This window comes from Leopardus geoffroyi, chromosome C2 (assembly GCF_018350155.1).
Source record: "Leopardus geoffroyi isolate Oge1 chromosome C2, O.geoffroyi_Oge1_pat1.0, whole genome shotgun sequence".
NCBI classification, from domain to species: Eukaryota; Metazoa; Chordata; class Mammalia; order Carnivora; family Felidae; genus Leopardus; species Leopardus geoffroyi.
The window spans coordinates 157,049,964-157,066,405 of record NC_059333.1 but is presented as its reverse complement, the minus strand read 5'-3'; the positions used below and the strand labels follow the sequence as shown (position 1 = coordinate 157,066,405).

At 38.5% G+C, this 16,442-nt stretch overlaps 1 protein-coding gene and 1 long non-coding RNA gene across 6 annotated transcripts in view; one reads left to right on the top strand and one right to left on the bottom strand.

Moving 5' to 3' along the window:
* Positions 1 to 16,442, bottom strand: part of FBXL2 (F-box and leucine rich repeat protein 2) — a 134,919-nt gene that overhangs the window by 74,635 nt on the left and 43,842 nt on the right. The window lies entirely within an intron of this gene.
* On the top strand, positions 682 to 1,502 carry LOC123575861. Its single transcript, XR_006701041.1, has 2 exons — positions 682 to 797; positions 1,253 to 1,502. It is a non-coding gene; the product is annotated as an uncharacterized LOC123575861 (long non-coding RNA).

Sequence of the window (16,442 nt, the reverse complement as noted above, 5' to 3'; positions counted from 1 at the left end):
TTTTTCTCATTGCCATTTCAGAGAAAAAGCTGTCACTTTTTAGTTATTATGACATTTACTATAGGGTTTTCCCCCTTCCTTTTCAACTTTTAAAAGTTACTTTGTTATACCCTGTAAAAGGTTTCAGTTTTGTCCATGCACGACTTAAACATCTCTTTCACGTTCACTTATCTCCCCTTTGAAAAATTTATTAAAAGAAAATAGTACATATAGAGTTCCCATATATTACCCTCCATATTGACACACACTTCCTCCTATTACTAACATTTGCATTCTTGTGGCACATTTCTGACAGTTAAATACTGGTACGTTATTATTAACTAAAGTCCATAGTTTAGGTTAAGGTTCACTCTTTGCATTGTATAATTAGTTTTATGGGTTTTGACAAATGGATGACATATACCCACCATTACAGTATTATATGTAAGAGTTCACCAGCCTATAAGTCACCTGATTCACAAGTCCCTCCTTCTCACGAAGCCCTGTTAGCCACTGATCTTTTTTTTTAACGTTTATTTTTGAGAGACAGAGCACAAGTCGGGGAAGCAGGCTCTAGGCTCCAAGCTGTCAGCACAGCTGAACCCATGAACATGCAGTGCAGGGCTCGAACCCATGAACTGTGAGGTCATGACCTGAGCTGAAGTTGGATGCTTAACCAACTTGAGCCACCCAGGTGCCCCAGCCACCGATTTTTTTAATGTCTCCACAGTTTTGCCTTTTTTAGAATGTCATAATTGGAATCATACAGTATGTGCCTGTTCAGATTCGTGTCCCTCATGTAGCAATATACATTTAAGGTGCTTCCCTTTTAAATTTTTTTTTTTTCAACGTTTATTTATTTTTGGGACAGAGAGAGACAGAGCATGAATGGGGGAGGGGCAGAGAGAGAGGGAGACACAGAATCGGAAACAGGCTCCAGGCTCTGAGCCATCGGCCCAGAGCCCGATGCGGGGCTCGAACTAACGGACCGTGAGATCGTGACCTGGCTGAAGTCGGACGCTTAACCGACTGAGCCACCGAGGCGCCCCTTTATTATTATTTTTTAATGTTTATTTATTTTTGAGAGAGAGAGAGAGACAGAGCATGAGTGGGGGAGGGGCAGAGAGAGAGGGAGACACAGAATCGGAAACAGGCTCCAGGCTCTGAGCCATCAGCCCAGAGCCTGACGCGGGGCTCGAACTCACGGACCGCGAGATCGTGACCTGGCTGAAGTCGGACGCTTAACCGACTGCGCCACCCAGGCGCCCCTAAGGTGCTTCTCTTTTAGTGGCAAGATAGCTCACTATTTTTTACTGCTGTATAATATTGAACTGATTCATCCAGTTAAAGCCATCTTACGTGCTTTCCGTTTGGGGTAATTACGAATACTTCTGCTATAAACATTTGCATGCAGGTTTTTGTGTGGATGTTTCCTATTTGGATAAATGCCCAGGAATAGAACTGCTAGATGATGTAACTTTATGTTTAGCATTGTAAAAACAAAACAAAACAAAAACAAAACACCACCAAACTGTCTTCCAAACTGCCTGTGCCACTCTGAATCTCCACCAGCAAAGAATGAGAGTTCCTGTTGCTCTGAATCTTGTCAACACTTGGTATGATTAGATTTTTAAACTTTAGCCATTTAAACAGGTGTACAGTGATATCTCATTGTTTAATTTTCAACTCCTTAATGACATATGCTACTAAGCAACTTTTCATACGTTCATCGCCATCTGTAGATCTTCTTTGGTGAGATATCTGCCTAAATATTTGCCCAGTTTTTAATTGGGTTTGTTTTCTTGCTGGGTTTTAAGAGTTCTTTATGTATTTTGGACATCAGCCCTTTATCATATATGACTTTGGCAAATATTTTCTCCCAATCCGTGGTCTTTTTATTCTCTTAATGTTGTCTTTCTCAGAGAAGAAAGTTTTAACAAAGTCCAGCTTTCTCTTTCATGGATCATGCTTTTGGTACTGTATCTGAAAACTCACTGCCAAACCCAAGGTCACCTACATTTTCTCCCATGCTTCTTCCAGAAGTTTCACAGTCTTCCATTTTCCATACAGGTCTATGATCCATTTTGAGCTGATTTTTGTGAAAGGGGTAAGGTCTGTGTCTACATACTGCCTTTGCATATAGATGCCCAATTGTCCCAAAATCGTTTGTGGAAAAAGATACTCTCTCCATTAAATTGCTTTTGCCCTTTTGTCAAAGACCAGTTGACTCTGTGTGGCTCTATTTCCAGGCTTTTGATTGTGTTTCACTGATCTATTTGTCTACTCTTTCACCAACAACACACTGTCCTGATTACTGTAGCTTTATGGTAAGTCTTTAAGTCAAGTAGTGTCAGTTCTCCAATATTGATCTTCAGTATTGTACTGGCTTTTCTGAATCTTCTGACTTTCCACTTAAACTTTAGAATGAGCTTGTCAATATCCACAAAATAACTTGGTGGTATTTTGACTGGGACTGTGTTGATTCTACAGGTCAACTTGGGAAGAATGAACATTTTAACAACATTGGGTTTTCCTATTCAGGAATGTGTAACATCTCTCCATTTATTTATATTTCTTTGATTTTTTTCATTGGAATTTTGGAGTTTTCATCATACAGATCCTGTACAAATTATACCAGATTTATACCTAAGTATTTCATTTTTTTTATGCTAACGTAAATGGTATTGTTTTTCACTTCAATTTTTAGTTGTTCACTGGTATATAGGAAAGCAATTACATTGTACATATTAACATTGTATCCTACCAACTTGCTTTAATTGCTTACTAGCTATAGAAATATTTTGTCACTTCTTTGGGATTTTCTCCATACATAATCATTTCATACACAAACAAGACCAGTTTTATTTCTTCCTTTCCCATGTATCCTTTTCTTTCCTCTTTTTATCTAATTGCATTAGCTAGGACTTCCAGTACTATGAGGAACAGGAGTGGTAAGAGTGGTCATCCTTTTCTTATTCTTGATCTCAGGAAAAAAGCATTGAGTTTCTCACCATTAAGTGTTAGCTGTAGGTTTCTCATAGATATTATTTTGTTTTAATGTTTATTTATTTTTGAGAGAGACAGAGCACAAGTGGGGGAAGGGCAGAGAGAGAGAAGGGGACAGAGGACCCAAAGCTGGCTCTGTCATGACCCCAAGATCAAGAGTCACGTGCTCTACTGACTGAGCCAGCCAGGTAGCCTGGTTTTTTTGTTTGTTTGTTTGTTTGTTTGTTTGTTTTTTTGATGCATACAAAAAAAATCAGGTAATTTATTTTTTTTAAAAGAGAAAACACATAGCTGCTTTTTATTAAAAAACTCAGAGATGAAATAAATCTACTGAGCCCTAAAACATTTTTCTTTTTTTTTTATTAATTTTTTTTTTTTTTTTAATTTACATCCAAATTAGTTAGCATATAGTGCAACAATGATTTCAGGGGTAGATTCCTTAATGCTCCTTAATCATTTAGCCCATCCCCCCTCCCACAACCCCTCCAGCAACCCTCAGTTTGTTCTCCATATTTATGAGTCTCTTTTGTTTTGTCCTCCTCCCTGTTTTTAGATTATTTTTGTTTCCCTTCCCTTATGTTCATCTGTTTTGTCTCTGGAAGTCCTCATATGAGTGAAGTCATATGATTTTTGTCTTTCTCTGACTAATTTCACTTATGATAATACCCTCCAGTTCCATCCATGTAGTTGCAAATGGCAAGATTTCATTCTTTTTGATTGGCGAGTAATACTCCATTGTATATATGTATATACCACATCTTCTTTATCCATTCATCCATCAATGGACATTTGTGCTCTTTCCATACTTTGGCTGTTGTTGATAGTGCTGCTATAAATATTGGGGTGCATGTGTCCTTCGAAACAGCCTATCTGTATCCCTTGGATAAATACCTAGTAGTGCAATTGCTGGGTCATAGGGTAGTTCTATTTTTAGTTTTTTGAGGAACCTCCATAGTGTTTTCCAGAGTGGCTGCACCAGCTTGCATTGCCACCAACAATGCAAAAGAGATCCTCTTTCTCTGCATCCTCGCCAACATCTGTTGTTGCCTGAGTTGCTAATGTTAGCCATTCTGAAAGGTGTTAAGGTGTTTTTTTTTTTTTAATGTTTATTTATTTTTGACAGAGAGAGACAGAGCATGAGCGGGGAAGGGCAGAGAGAGAGGGAGACACAGAATCCAAAGCAGGCTCCAGGCTCTGAGATGTCAGCACACAGCCCGACACGGGGCTCGAACTCACGGACTGCGAGGTCGTGACCTGAGCCGAAGTCGGATGCTCAACCGACTGAGCCACCCAGGCACCCCTCATGGTGGTTATGATTTGTATTTCCCTGATGATGAGTGATGTTGAGCATTTTTTCGTGTGTCAGTTGGCCATCTGGATGTCTTCTTCAGAGAAGTGTCTATTCATGTCTTTTGCCCATTTCTTCACTGGATTATTTGTTTTTTGGGTGTTGAGTTTGATAAGTTCTTTATGGATTTTGGATACTAACCCTTTACCTGATATGTCATTTGCAAATATCTTCTCCCATTCCGTCAGTTGCTTTTTAGTTTTACTGATTGTTTCCTTCACTGTGCAGAAGCTTTTTGTTTTGATGAGGTCCCAGTAGTTCATTTTTGCTTTGGTTTCCCTTGTCTCTGGAGACGTGTTGAGTAAGAAGTTGCTGTGGCCAAGATCAAAGAGGTTTTTGCCTCCTTTCTCCTTGAGGATTTTGATGGCTTCCTTTCTTACATTGAAGTCTTTCATCCATTTTGAGTTTATTTTTGTGTATGGTGTAAGAAAGTGGTCCAGGTTCATTCTTCTGCATGTCGCTGTCCAGTTTCCCAGCACCACTTGCTGAAGAGTCTCTTTATTCCAATGGATATTCTTTCCTGATTTGTCAAAGATTAGTTGGCCGTACATTTGTGGGTCCATTTCTGGGTTCTCTATTCTGTTCCGCTGATCTGAGTGTCTGTTCTTGTGCCATAGCCTGGTTTTTTTGTAGTGTTCTTGATCAAGTTGAGGAAGTTCCCCTCTCTTCTTGGTTTGATGAGACTCTTGGTCATCATCATCTAATGGACATTAGAATTTATCAAATGCTATTTCTGCATTTACTGATGACCTTGTAATTTTTTCTTCTTTAGACAACTGATGTGATGGATTACCTTCACTTTGGAATGAAGTATCCTTGATTGTGGCATATAATTCTTTTTATGCATTCTTCAATTTGGTTTGCTAAGTTTGTTGAACTTTGCATCTATGTTCACAAGATACATTGTTCTGCAGTTTTTCCTTTCTATAATGTCTTTATATGATTTTAGTATTACAGTAATGCTGTCTTCACAGAATGAGTTAAGAAGTCTACTGCTTCTATTTTCTGGACGATGTAAAGAATCTTGTTTGTAGAATTCACCAAAATAACCATCTGGGTCAGGTGCTTTCTGTTTTGGAAGGTTATTAATAATTGATTCATTGTATTTAATAGATATATGTCCATTCAGTTTATCTATTTCTCCTTGTGTGATCTTTAGTAGTTTTTGTCTTTCAAAAAATTGGTCCATTTCATCTAAGTGATCAAGTTTGTGGACATAGAGGCGTTCATAATACTCCTCGATTATTCCTTTAATGTCCAAGAGATCAACAGGGATGATCCCTCTCCCATTTCTGATATTAGTAATTTGTGTCCTCTTTCATACTTAAACTGACCAGAGGTTTATCAGTTTTATTAATCTTTTCATAGAACCAATTTTGGTTTTGTTGATTTCCTCTACTGTTTTCAATTTCATTGATTTCTGCTCAACTTTTTATTAGGTCCTTTGTTTTGCTTGCTTTAGACTTCCATTGATCCTCTCTCTAGTTTCCAAAAATGGAAACTCAAATTATTGTGCTTAATTACACTGACTGATTTTCAAATACACAAACAAATCCTGTATCTCTAAAACAAACCCATTGGTTATAATTATTAGGCATTTTATATATTGTTGGACTTGACTTGCTAGTTTTGTTTAGGATTTTTACATCTATGCTCATGACAACTATTGGTTATAATTTTCCTTTCTTATAACATCCTCATTCAGTTTGGTATTAGGGTTATGTTGACCTCATAAAACTGCCTCTATACTTTGAAAGAGTCTAAGACTGGTATCATTTCTTCCTTAAAATTTGGATATTTTCCAAAGCAATTGGAACAGGAGTGGTAAAAAAAAGCTTTCGGGGTTTATTTTCTTCAGGAAAATGTTATTCCTAAATTCTGTTCAACAGATAACTCCCCATTTCCTTCTTGGCCTTTTGGCTAAGATCAAGTGTAGTAAAATAACTTCAGGTTTTTAATTTCTTCTATTGGTTTTTAAAAGTTGTGCTCTTCAAGGAATTTTCTCCTTTAATCTAGTTTCATATAGTGGTTAAATGTGTTCCATAATTATGTCCATACTACTTTTATTATTTTTTTTAATCTTTATTTTTGAGAGAGAGAGAGCACGCACGCAAGTGGGGAGCAACGGAGAGAGAGGGAGATGCAGAACCCTAAGCAGGCTCCAGGCTCTGAGCTGTGAGCACAGAGCCCGACGCGGAGCCCAACGCGGGGCTTGAACTCATGATCTGCAAGTTCATGACCTGAGCCGAAGTCAGACGCTCAACCGACTGAGCCACCCAGGCGCCCCATACTACTTTTTAAAAAAATGTTTATTTATTTATTGTTGAGAGAGAGAAAGAGAGAAAGACAGAGAGAGAAAACACAAGTGGGGGAGGAGCAGAGAAAGAGGGAGACACAGAATCTGAAGCAGGCTCCAGGCTCTGAGCTATCAGTGGAGAGCCCAACATAGGGCTCAAACTCATGAACTGTGAGATCATGACCTGAGCCGAAGTTGGATGCTCAACCAACTGAGCTACCCAGGTGCCCCTATCCATACTACTTTTAAAAATTGGTTATGTCTCCAGTTTTAGAATAATTTCTCTTGTTTTTTCCTTTGTCAAGCTAGAGAGTTATCAATTTCAGTAATAAAAATTATCTTTGTTGATTTCTGTTTCCTTAATCTATCCTCTTATCTTCATCAATTCCTTCATTATATTTCTTCGAATTTTCTGCATTTTTCCAGTCATCTGAGATGGAACTCTTGATTACTGACTTTCTTCCTTCCTTTTTTAATGCATGCATTTAAAGCATTTCCAAGAACCATCCCACAAATTTTGATATGCCATACTTTCATTCTTGCTTAGTTTGAAATACTTTCTGATTTCCACTGTGATAACTTCTGATTCATGGAGTTAGAAATAGGTAGCTTAATATTTTATTATTATTGATTTCTAGTTTAGTTCCACTCTGGTCAGACAAAATACTCTAGATAATTTCAATCCTTTGAAATTTGTTGAGATTTACATTATGGCTCAACATAGAATCTACTTTGATAAATGTTTCATGTGCATTTTAGAAGAATGTGTGCTCTAAAGTTGTTGGATGTAGTGTCTTGTATAGGTCTGGTTGGTTAAGTATGGTTCACATCTCCTATATTCTACTTTTTTTTTGTCTGATTATTCTATCAGTTACTATTAGTCTATCAAGGGTATGTTAAAACTCTACATATGATTATGGATTTGTCTGTTTTTCCCTTTAGTTTTGCCTTATATTTTTTCAACTTATTTTATCAGGTTCATCAAAACTTAAGATACCTATTGCTGTCCAATAGATGTTTTCTTGTCAAGAAATGTCTGTTTCTAATATACATCTTGACTTAACGTCTGCTTTGTCAATGTTAACGAAGCCACAACAGCTTTTACTTTCTATCAAACTTCATCTCTTGTCATTTTTAAAACTCCAATTTAAACACTTGCTATTTGTTTTCCATTTTCCCCAAATGCTCTTTGTTCCTTTGCTCTCCTTTTAAGAATTCTTTAAAATAACCAAATAATGAATGACGTCTCTGTATTTCTGGTGGTTGCTCTAAACACAATACATCCCCATTTCAATCCAGCTTAAATTAATATTATACCTCCAGAGCCACAATCACAATATACTCTCATTTCATCTTCTGTGTTAATGTTGTCATCTGTTTTCCTTCACATATATTATAAAACATACAGTGTTATGACTTTTGCTTAAAACAACTATAAATAATTTTTAAGAGGCAAAGGTATTTTATATTTACCCACATACCTATCATTTATGGTGTTCCTTATTCTTTTCTGTACATGATTTTCAGTTCCCTTCAACCTAAAGAATTTCCTTTAGCATTTCTTACAGTATGGGAAGGCTGGTGATGAATTCTTAGTTTTGTTTTACCAGAAAATACTTTTATTTTTTAAAGATAATTTTGTTGGATAGATAATTTTGAGAGGTTTTCCCCTTTTCTCTCTGCATTTTAAAGATGCCATTCTGCTGTCTTTTGTTTTGAATTATTTCTTATAAGAAATCAATGGGGGGCGCCTGGATGGCTCAGTGAGTTAAGTGTCTGACTATTGATTTCAGCTAATGTCATGATCTCATGGTTCGTGAGTTTGAGTCCTACACTGGGCTCTGTGCTGACAGTGCAGAGCATGTTTGAGATTCTCTCCCTCTCTGCCCCTTCTCTGCTCTCTCTCTAAAAAAAATAAAATAAAATAAAATAAAATAAAATAAAATAAAATAAAATAAAATAAAATAAACTTAAAAAAAGAAGTCAATGAGAATTTGTATTATTATTCCACATATATATCTTTTTTTTTTAATTTTTTAAAATTTATTAAAAAAATTTTTTTTTTCAACGTTTATTTATTTTTGGGACAGAGAGAGACAGAGCATGAACGGGGGAGGGGCAGAGAGAGAGGGAGACACAGAATCGGAAACAGGCTCCAGGCTCTGAGCCATCAGCCCAGAGCCTGACGCGGGGCTCGAACTCACGGACCGCGACATCGTGACCTGGCTCAAGTCGGATGCTTGACCGACTGCGCCACCCAGGCGCCCCTAAAATTTATTTTTGAGAGAGCATGAGCAGAGGAGGGGCAGAGAGAGAGGGAAACAAAGAATCTGATGCAGGTTCCAGGCTCTGAGCTGTCAGCCCAGAGCCCAATGCAGGGCTCAAACCACAAGCCACGAGATCATGACCTGAGCCGAAGTCGGACACTTAACCAACTGAGCCACCCAGACGCCCCTCCATATATATATCTTAAGATTTCTCTTTATCTTTGGTTTTCAGTCATTTAACCATGGTGTACCTAGGGATATTTTTCATTATATTTATTCACTTGGCATTCACTAAACTTCCTGAATCTGTAGACTGTCATCAGATTTGGAAAATTTGGGGTTCTTTCTTCAAACTTTTTTATGGTCCATCCTTTCTCTGGACCTCCTATTACACATGTTAGACCATTTGACAGTACGAGGTGCTAAGGATGTGTTAACTTTTTGCTGTCTCTTTTCTCTGTGCAGATCACTTTGGATAACTTCTATTAACCTTTCCTGAAGTTTACTGATTCTATCTTTTGCATTGTTCAGTTTGCTTGAAAGCCTAACCAACTTTTTTAAAACATTTGAGTATTTTTCAGCTCTAGAAATTCCATTGATTCTTTTTAGAGTTTCCACATATCTCATGAAATATCCCTTCTCTTCACTCAATACAGACATTTTTTTTCTGTATATTCTTTAACACTTTTTTCATGATTAAAAAATGTATCAACGTATGGCTGACGTAGAAGATAGTGTTCAGGCGTACAGCACTGAGATCAAACAATCATATACACTATGCTATGCTCATCACAATAAGTGTAATCCATTTGTCACCATATGTTACAGTGTTATTGACTATATTCCTTAGGCTGTATGTTTCATCCCCATGACTTATAACTGAGAGCTTGTACCCCTTAATTTTCATTTGTTTCCCCACCCCTCCAACTCCTTTCTCTCTGGAAACTACCTCTAGAAACTTCTCAACTAGAGAAGACTTAACGACTCGTGGCTTATCGCTGCCACATTTAGAAAGGCATTATAAGAAAGCAAGTGCTCCGGAAAAAAACTGGTTGGCTGGCAAGCGGAAAGAAAAGGGAGAGAGCACAGAAACTGCAGGCCCGAGACTGCCGAAAAGCCAATTACTGTCTGTCTGAATACTGCTTTCCACAACTTACAAGTTACCTTGAGATTACTTGAAATTCTCTGTTAAATACATTAGCTAAATCCTGCAGCAAAGACTGGATTAAAGTTGTGCCCTTTCTTCCCAAGCCTATTATCGCTTCAGGGGAGAGATACCACTGAGAAAGAGAGGAAGTAGGGGCAAAAAGTACAATAAAGGAGTCCTGGGCTGCAGTCTAAAAGTGGTTGGGGTTACAGGCACAGGGAACTAACTAGAATCAAACATATCAGAAGATTAGCAAATTCTGAAATTCCGTCAAAGAATCCAACCAAACTCTTGGCCTAAAATATGCTAATTACAATTTTTTAAATGTTTATTTATTTTTGAGATTGAGAGAGAGAGAGAGAGAGAGAGAGAGAGAGAGACAGAGCATGAGGGGGGAGGGGCAGAGAGCGGGGGAGACACAGAATCTGAAGCAGGCTCCAGGCTCTGAGCTGTCAGCACAGAGCCCGACGCGGGGCTCGAACTCACGAACCGCGAGATCATGACCTGATCTCTTAACTGACTGAGACACCCAGATACCTCAATGCCTGTGATGTTTTAATACTATATATGAATACTGTATTTTCATGCTATATATGAAATGTGTAAAAAATGGGAAGATTTGCAGAACTTAGTGAACCAGTATTTTCCAAGTGATACATTCATGATGTTTCAAAACCCACACTGAATGAGGAAAAGATCTACTCAAAGTACAAAGACCAATGGAGTTTAACTTAGTAAGGTACAAAAAGTTGATTGCCATGGTTTTAAAATTCCAATTTGCAACTAATATTTAAGAAATTGCCACCTGTCGGGGCGCCTGGGTGGCGCAGTCGGTTAAGCGTCCGACTTCAGCCAGGTCACGATCTCACGGTCCGTGAGTTCGAGCCCCGCGTCGGGCTCTGGGCTGATGGCTCAGAGCCTGGAGCCTGTTTCCGATTCTGTGTCTCCCTCTCTCTCTGCCCCTCCCCCGTTCATGCTCTGTCTCTCTCTGTCCCAAAAATAAGTAAACGTTGAAAAAAAAAAAAATTTTTAAAGAAATTGCCACCTGTCAAGTTTAGGTGGCACAGCAAAATATCCACAATTATATGAATAGGCTATGAAAGTACTCCCTCCCTTTTCCAACCTCATATGCAAAGCTTTATGGCAGAAGAAAATGAAATAATAGATTGAAGATAATCAAGAAAAGAAAGTGTAAACAAAGAAGTGTATATCCAGCAAAACTTTCTTTTTTTTTTTATAATTTTTTTTTAATGTTTATTTATTTTGAGAGAGAGACAGAGTGCAAGTGGAGGGTGGGGCAGAGAGAGGGAGGAGACACAGAATCAGAAGCAGGCTCCAGGCTCTGAGCTGTCAGCACAGAGCCCGATGTGGGGCTCAAACCCACGAACCGTGAGATCATAACCTGAGCTGAAGTCGGACACTCCACCAACTGGGCCACCCAGGCGTCCCAACACTTCATTTCCTTGGTCAATGACAGTACGAGTGATTTTTTTTTTCTCTTTGGCACTCTTCTGTATTTTGCATATTTAAAGATATATTTTTATACTAAATAAAAATTTTTTTAAAGTTGAATCAAGAACACACATTTTTAAAAAAATCACCAGGAATGCTAATAGTAATCTAAATATTAACACTGTTCATTTCTTTAAAAAGAAAATAATATAAGGGGCGCCTGGGTGGCGCAGTCGGTTGGGCGTCCGACTTCAGCCAGGTCACGATCTCGCGGTCCGTGAGTTCGAGCCCCGCGTCAGGCTCTGGGCTGATGGCTCAGGGCCTGGAGCCTGTTTCCGATTCTGTGTCTCCCTCTCTCTCTGCCCCTCCCCCGTTCATGCTCTGTCTCTCTCTGTCCCCAAAATAAATAAACGTTGAAAAAAAAAATTAAAAAAAAAAAAAAAAGAAAATAATATAAGTAAATACAAGATTATCACACAAGTTTAGCAGATTTAAAACACATCACTTACTAAGTGCTTTCTGTATGTTAAACACTGTGGGGGGTAGTCACTTTGACAGGTACTATCTCATGTAAATTTTGGAATGTGTATTTATCCATCATCTCAGAAGTAAGTCATTGCCTTATTTACAGATCTTAGAAATAAACTCATCTGAATAGTTACAGAATTTGTCCCTATCTGTTTACCAAATCCTAAGTCAAAAAGGTGGCATTTGAAATTCTGGTAAAATGAAAAAATAAAATTCTACACAATATTTACTGAGTTAATTATAAATTATACTAACGAAAAAAGTTTTTCATGCAGTTTTCCTTTACTTTCTGAAAAAGTTAAAATGAATCTACATACATAAAGCTGTATACATTCTTGGGACTTGTCTTTTTCATCAAATGTTTTAAATGCTAATTTCCACTGCATTTCTCACAGTACTTACTGTAATACTGATCACCTACGGGTTCAAACATTAACCATTAAACTGACAGGAACCAATGCTAGGTTTGGATTCATTCACAAGCCACCATATTTCAAAATTATTCACCAAAATGTGTATGGATGTTGTAATGTGTACACACACATGTATACTGTAATGTGCAGGTTCGTATGGATATTAGTAAAATTAAGGACTGAACCCAACTAAGATAAAAAAAACTGACTTTCAAGTATGAAGGGCACAAACTGGGGTCAACATACAAGACCTCGGAGAATACTGTTCCCGGGAACCCTTCCTGAGGAATCTTCGACAGGATAAGCACCAGACAACACAATGACTACACAGACTTTAAATAAAGACTGGTGGTGGGCATTAAATAGACCAAATGAGAATTAAATGGGAGAGGGTGTAATACATGATGGCTGTAAGTTTGACAATGCAGATTTAGTATAACCATTTAAAAGCAGAGGTGAGGAAAAAGAACGTATGCAAAAAAATGTCACTGTTTTCTTCGGTAATTATACTGGTGAAAACCGTTCTGGGATTGTTATTCTGAGGCTGCCGTGTCTGTGATGTGGAGAAAGCAAAGGGGAAAATACAGGGCCTAATTCTAGAATTCCCCGTGTCCGAGCCAGGACTAGTAGTATGGAAAAAAGGAGACGTAGTTGCACAGACTGATGAAGTAAGGTACTAAGTTACGCATCAGATACCTCAGTATGAACTCATGAAATCATGAGTTTCTCATCTCTCTATACGTTCACTATACTGAACTAGAAATAACTATACGTTCACTGAAAAAATACCTCTAGCAACGAGATCGTAGTTCTGACATACTCTTTCCCACAAAAAGAAACCAACACGTATAGAGAAAGTAGCTGATTTCAGGTCTGGGGCAGGGAATATATGAAATGAGCCTGATACACCTGCATATTTGTCAGGAAGGAAACTATCAAAACTGCTACGGTCATGGGAAAGGACTCAGGAAACAAAGATAAGACCATTTGAATTTCAATGAAAGTAATAACTGCAATGAATTAAAAATCATTAAATAGGTTTGAATTCATAAATTTATAATACTTTAAAAAATTCTAAGTCACCTCCAAAAGATGTGAAGAAACCACCTCATTTTTATTTTTAAGTAATTTAAGACTTACAGAAAAGGTGCAAAAACAGGACAAAGAACTCTTGTGTACTTTTCATCCAGATTCCCCAAGTGCTAACATGCTAACAACATAATGTCTTTGCATTATCATTCTTTTTACAGATAGATGGATAGATGTTAAACTAATCAAACGGGGAGCCTATTAGACTGAGGTGGCTCCAGTGCTGGGGCCGCCTGAGCAACCAAAACTCGAAGTCTTTAGATGCCCCCAAGTTATGAGATCGGAATCCAGGGATAACCAATCACAAAAGAGCAGACTAAGCTTTAAGACACAGCCAATCAGGGGCACCTGGGTGGTTCAGTCAGTCAAGCGACAGACGCTTGTTTTCGGCTCAGGCCAGGATCTCGTGGTTCCTAAGAAAGAGCCCCCCCATCGGGCTCTGCGCAGACAGCTCAGGGCCTGCCTGGGATTCTCTCTCCTCTCTCTCGGCCTGCCTTTCTCTCCCTCTCTCAAAAATAAAGAAACAAACGTGAAAAACTATACACAGCCTATCACAGAACTTCCTTTCCTCGCCTCCTTCCCTTGTATACAGAAGCCTTTTCCCTGGCATTCCTGGTTTCGCAGTGCCCCAAACGGATTCTTGCTCAAAGGAATCTTACAACTCTTAATATGCCCTAGTTTACCTCTTAACCAGTATCATATAAACACATATATGTAACTGTCCCGGAAATATTTGAGAGGGAGTTGCAGGCGTGATGTTCATTTACCCCAAAACACTCAAGTATCTCCTAAAAACAAGGGCACTCTTTGTCAAAGACACAGTACAATGATCAAAACAAGGACAGTAATACAATACTATTATTCAATCTATAGATATTAAAAATGTGCCAAATGTGCCATTAATGGCCCTCCCAACAAAAGAAAAACATTTTTTTCTGGCCCAGGACCACAGAGTGCAGTTAGCTGTCTTGTCTCTTTAGTCTCTGAATCTGGAACATTCTCTCAGCCTTTATCTTTCTTGACTTTTTTTTGAAGCATACAGGCTAGTTACTTTGTAGGATGTCCCTCTGTATGTATCTGCTGTTTCCTCATGATTAGATTCAAGTTATTAATTTCTGTCACAAATGCCACAGAAATAATATTGTGGTCTTCTCGTACATCATATCAGGAGGCACAGCGTGTCCATTTGTCCTGTTATCGGGGATATTAACTGTGATCATTTGGTTAAGATGCTGTCTGCCAGACTGCCTCATTATAAAATTACAATTTTTCCCCTGAAATCATTGTTGCACTATATGCTCACTAACTTGCATGTAAATTAATTTTTTTTTCAACGTTTTTATTTATTTTTGGGACAGAGAGAGACAGAGCATGAACGGGGGAGGGGCAGAGAGAGAGGGAGACACAGAATCGGAAACAGGCTCCAGGCTCTGAGCCATCAGCCCAGAGCCCGACGCGGGGCTCGAACTCACGGACTGCGAGATCGTGACCTGGCTGAAGTCGGACGCTTAACCGACTGCGCTACCCAGGCGCCCCGTAACTTGCATGTAAATTAAAAAAAAAAAGAAAAAAAAGAAAAATGAAAAAAAAATTAAAAAAATAAAATTACTATTTTTCCCTTTGTAATTAATATAGCTTTTTGTGGAAGATCACTTGAAACTATGTAAATGTTTGGTTTCCCAATGTCAAACCTTCACATATCTCACTTTCAAAAACTGGCAAACAGGGGGCGCCTGGGTGGCTCAGTCGGTTGGGCGTCCGACTTCAGCTCAGAGCCTGGAACCTGCTTCCGATTCTGTGTCTCCCTCTCTCTGACCCTCCCCCGTTCACACTCTGTCTCACTCTCTCTCTCAAAAATAACTAAACATTTTTTAAAAAGTCAAGGGGCGCCTGGGTGGCGCAGTCGGTTAAGCGTCCGACTTCAGCCAGGTCACGATCTCGCGGTCCGAGAGTTCGAGCCCCGCGTCGGGCTCTGGGCTGATGGCTCAGAGCCTGGAGCCTGTTTCCGATTCTGTGTCTCCCTCTCTCTCTGCCCCTCCCCCGTTCATGCTCTGTCTCTCTCTGTCCCAAAATAAATAAACGTTGAAAAAAAAAATTAACAACAACAAAAAAAGTCAAAAACTGGCAAACAGGAAGAATCAAGCATTTACCTTGACTTTCATGTAAACTGTAACACTATATAATCAAATAGAAATGAAGAGAAATTGCTCTTTATAAGAGTATTCTAACTAATAAATGAAAAAAGAATCAGAATATCAGTTTGCAATCCCAATTAAGTTAATGGTCTAAGCAGTAAGCATCAATAGATACTAGCATCCCCCACAAAAAAAGAAAACCAGACAATTTTGTGACTCCTGATGAAAGAGTACAACACCACATAAAATCTTACCAAAGGGACAGAACCTGCATCTGATCAAGTTTCTGGATCTCTCAAGTTCCAAGAACTATAGATGATAAAGGCAACAGGCTGAAATTGCACAATCAGGATGCAATTAGCAAAACTCAGTCTGTGGTAACTTCTGCAAGTCAGATAACCCAAGTTCTTCAACATAAAACGGAACAGAAAGAGATTAAAAGGGGATCTCCTGATTATCAGAGACTTAAAAGATTTATAAATTTTCAGTGGGCAATACAAAATGTCCAGCAATGCATATTTGGGTGATCAATCTAAAAAGAAATGAAATACAGTGATAACTATAAAAGTCAAGATAGTGGTTACTTCTGGAGAAGGAAGAATCAATTGTAACTTGGATGGGGTATGATATGGAGGTTCCTGAAAAAATAAAAACCAGAACTACCATTCCAATTCTGGGCATATAACTAAAGAAAATGAAAACAGGACACCAGAGAGAGACGCACTCCCATGTTTATTGTGGCATTATTCACAATAGCCAAGAGATGGAAACAAGCTGGATGC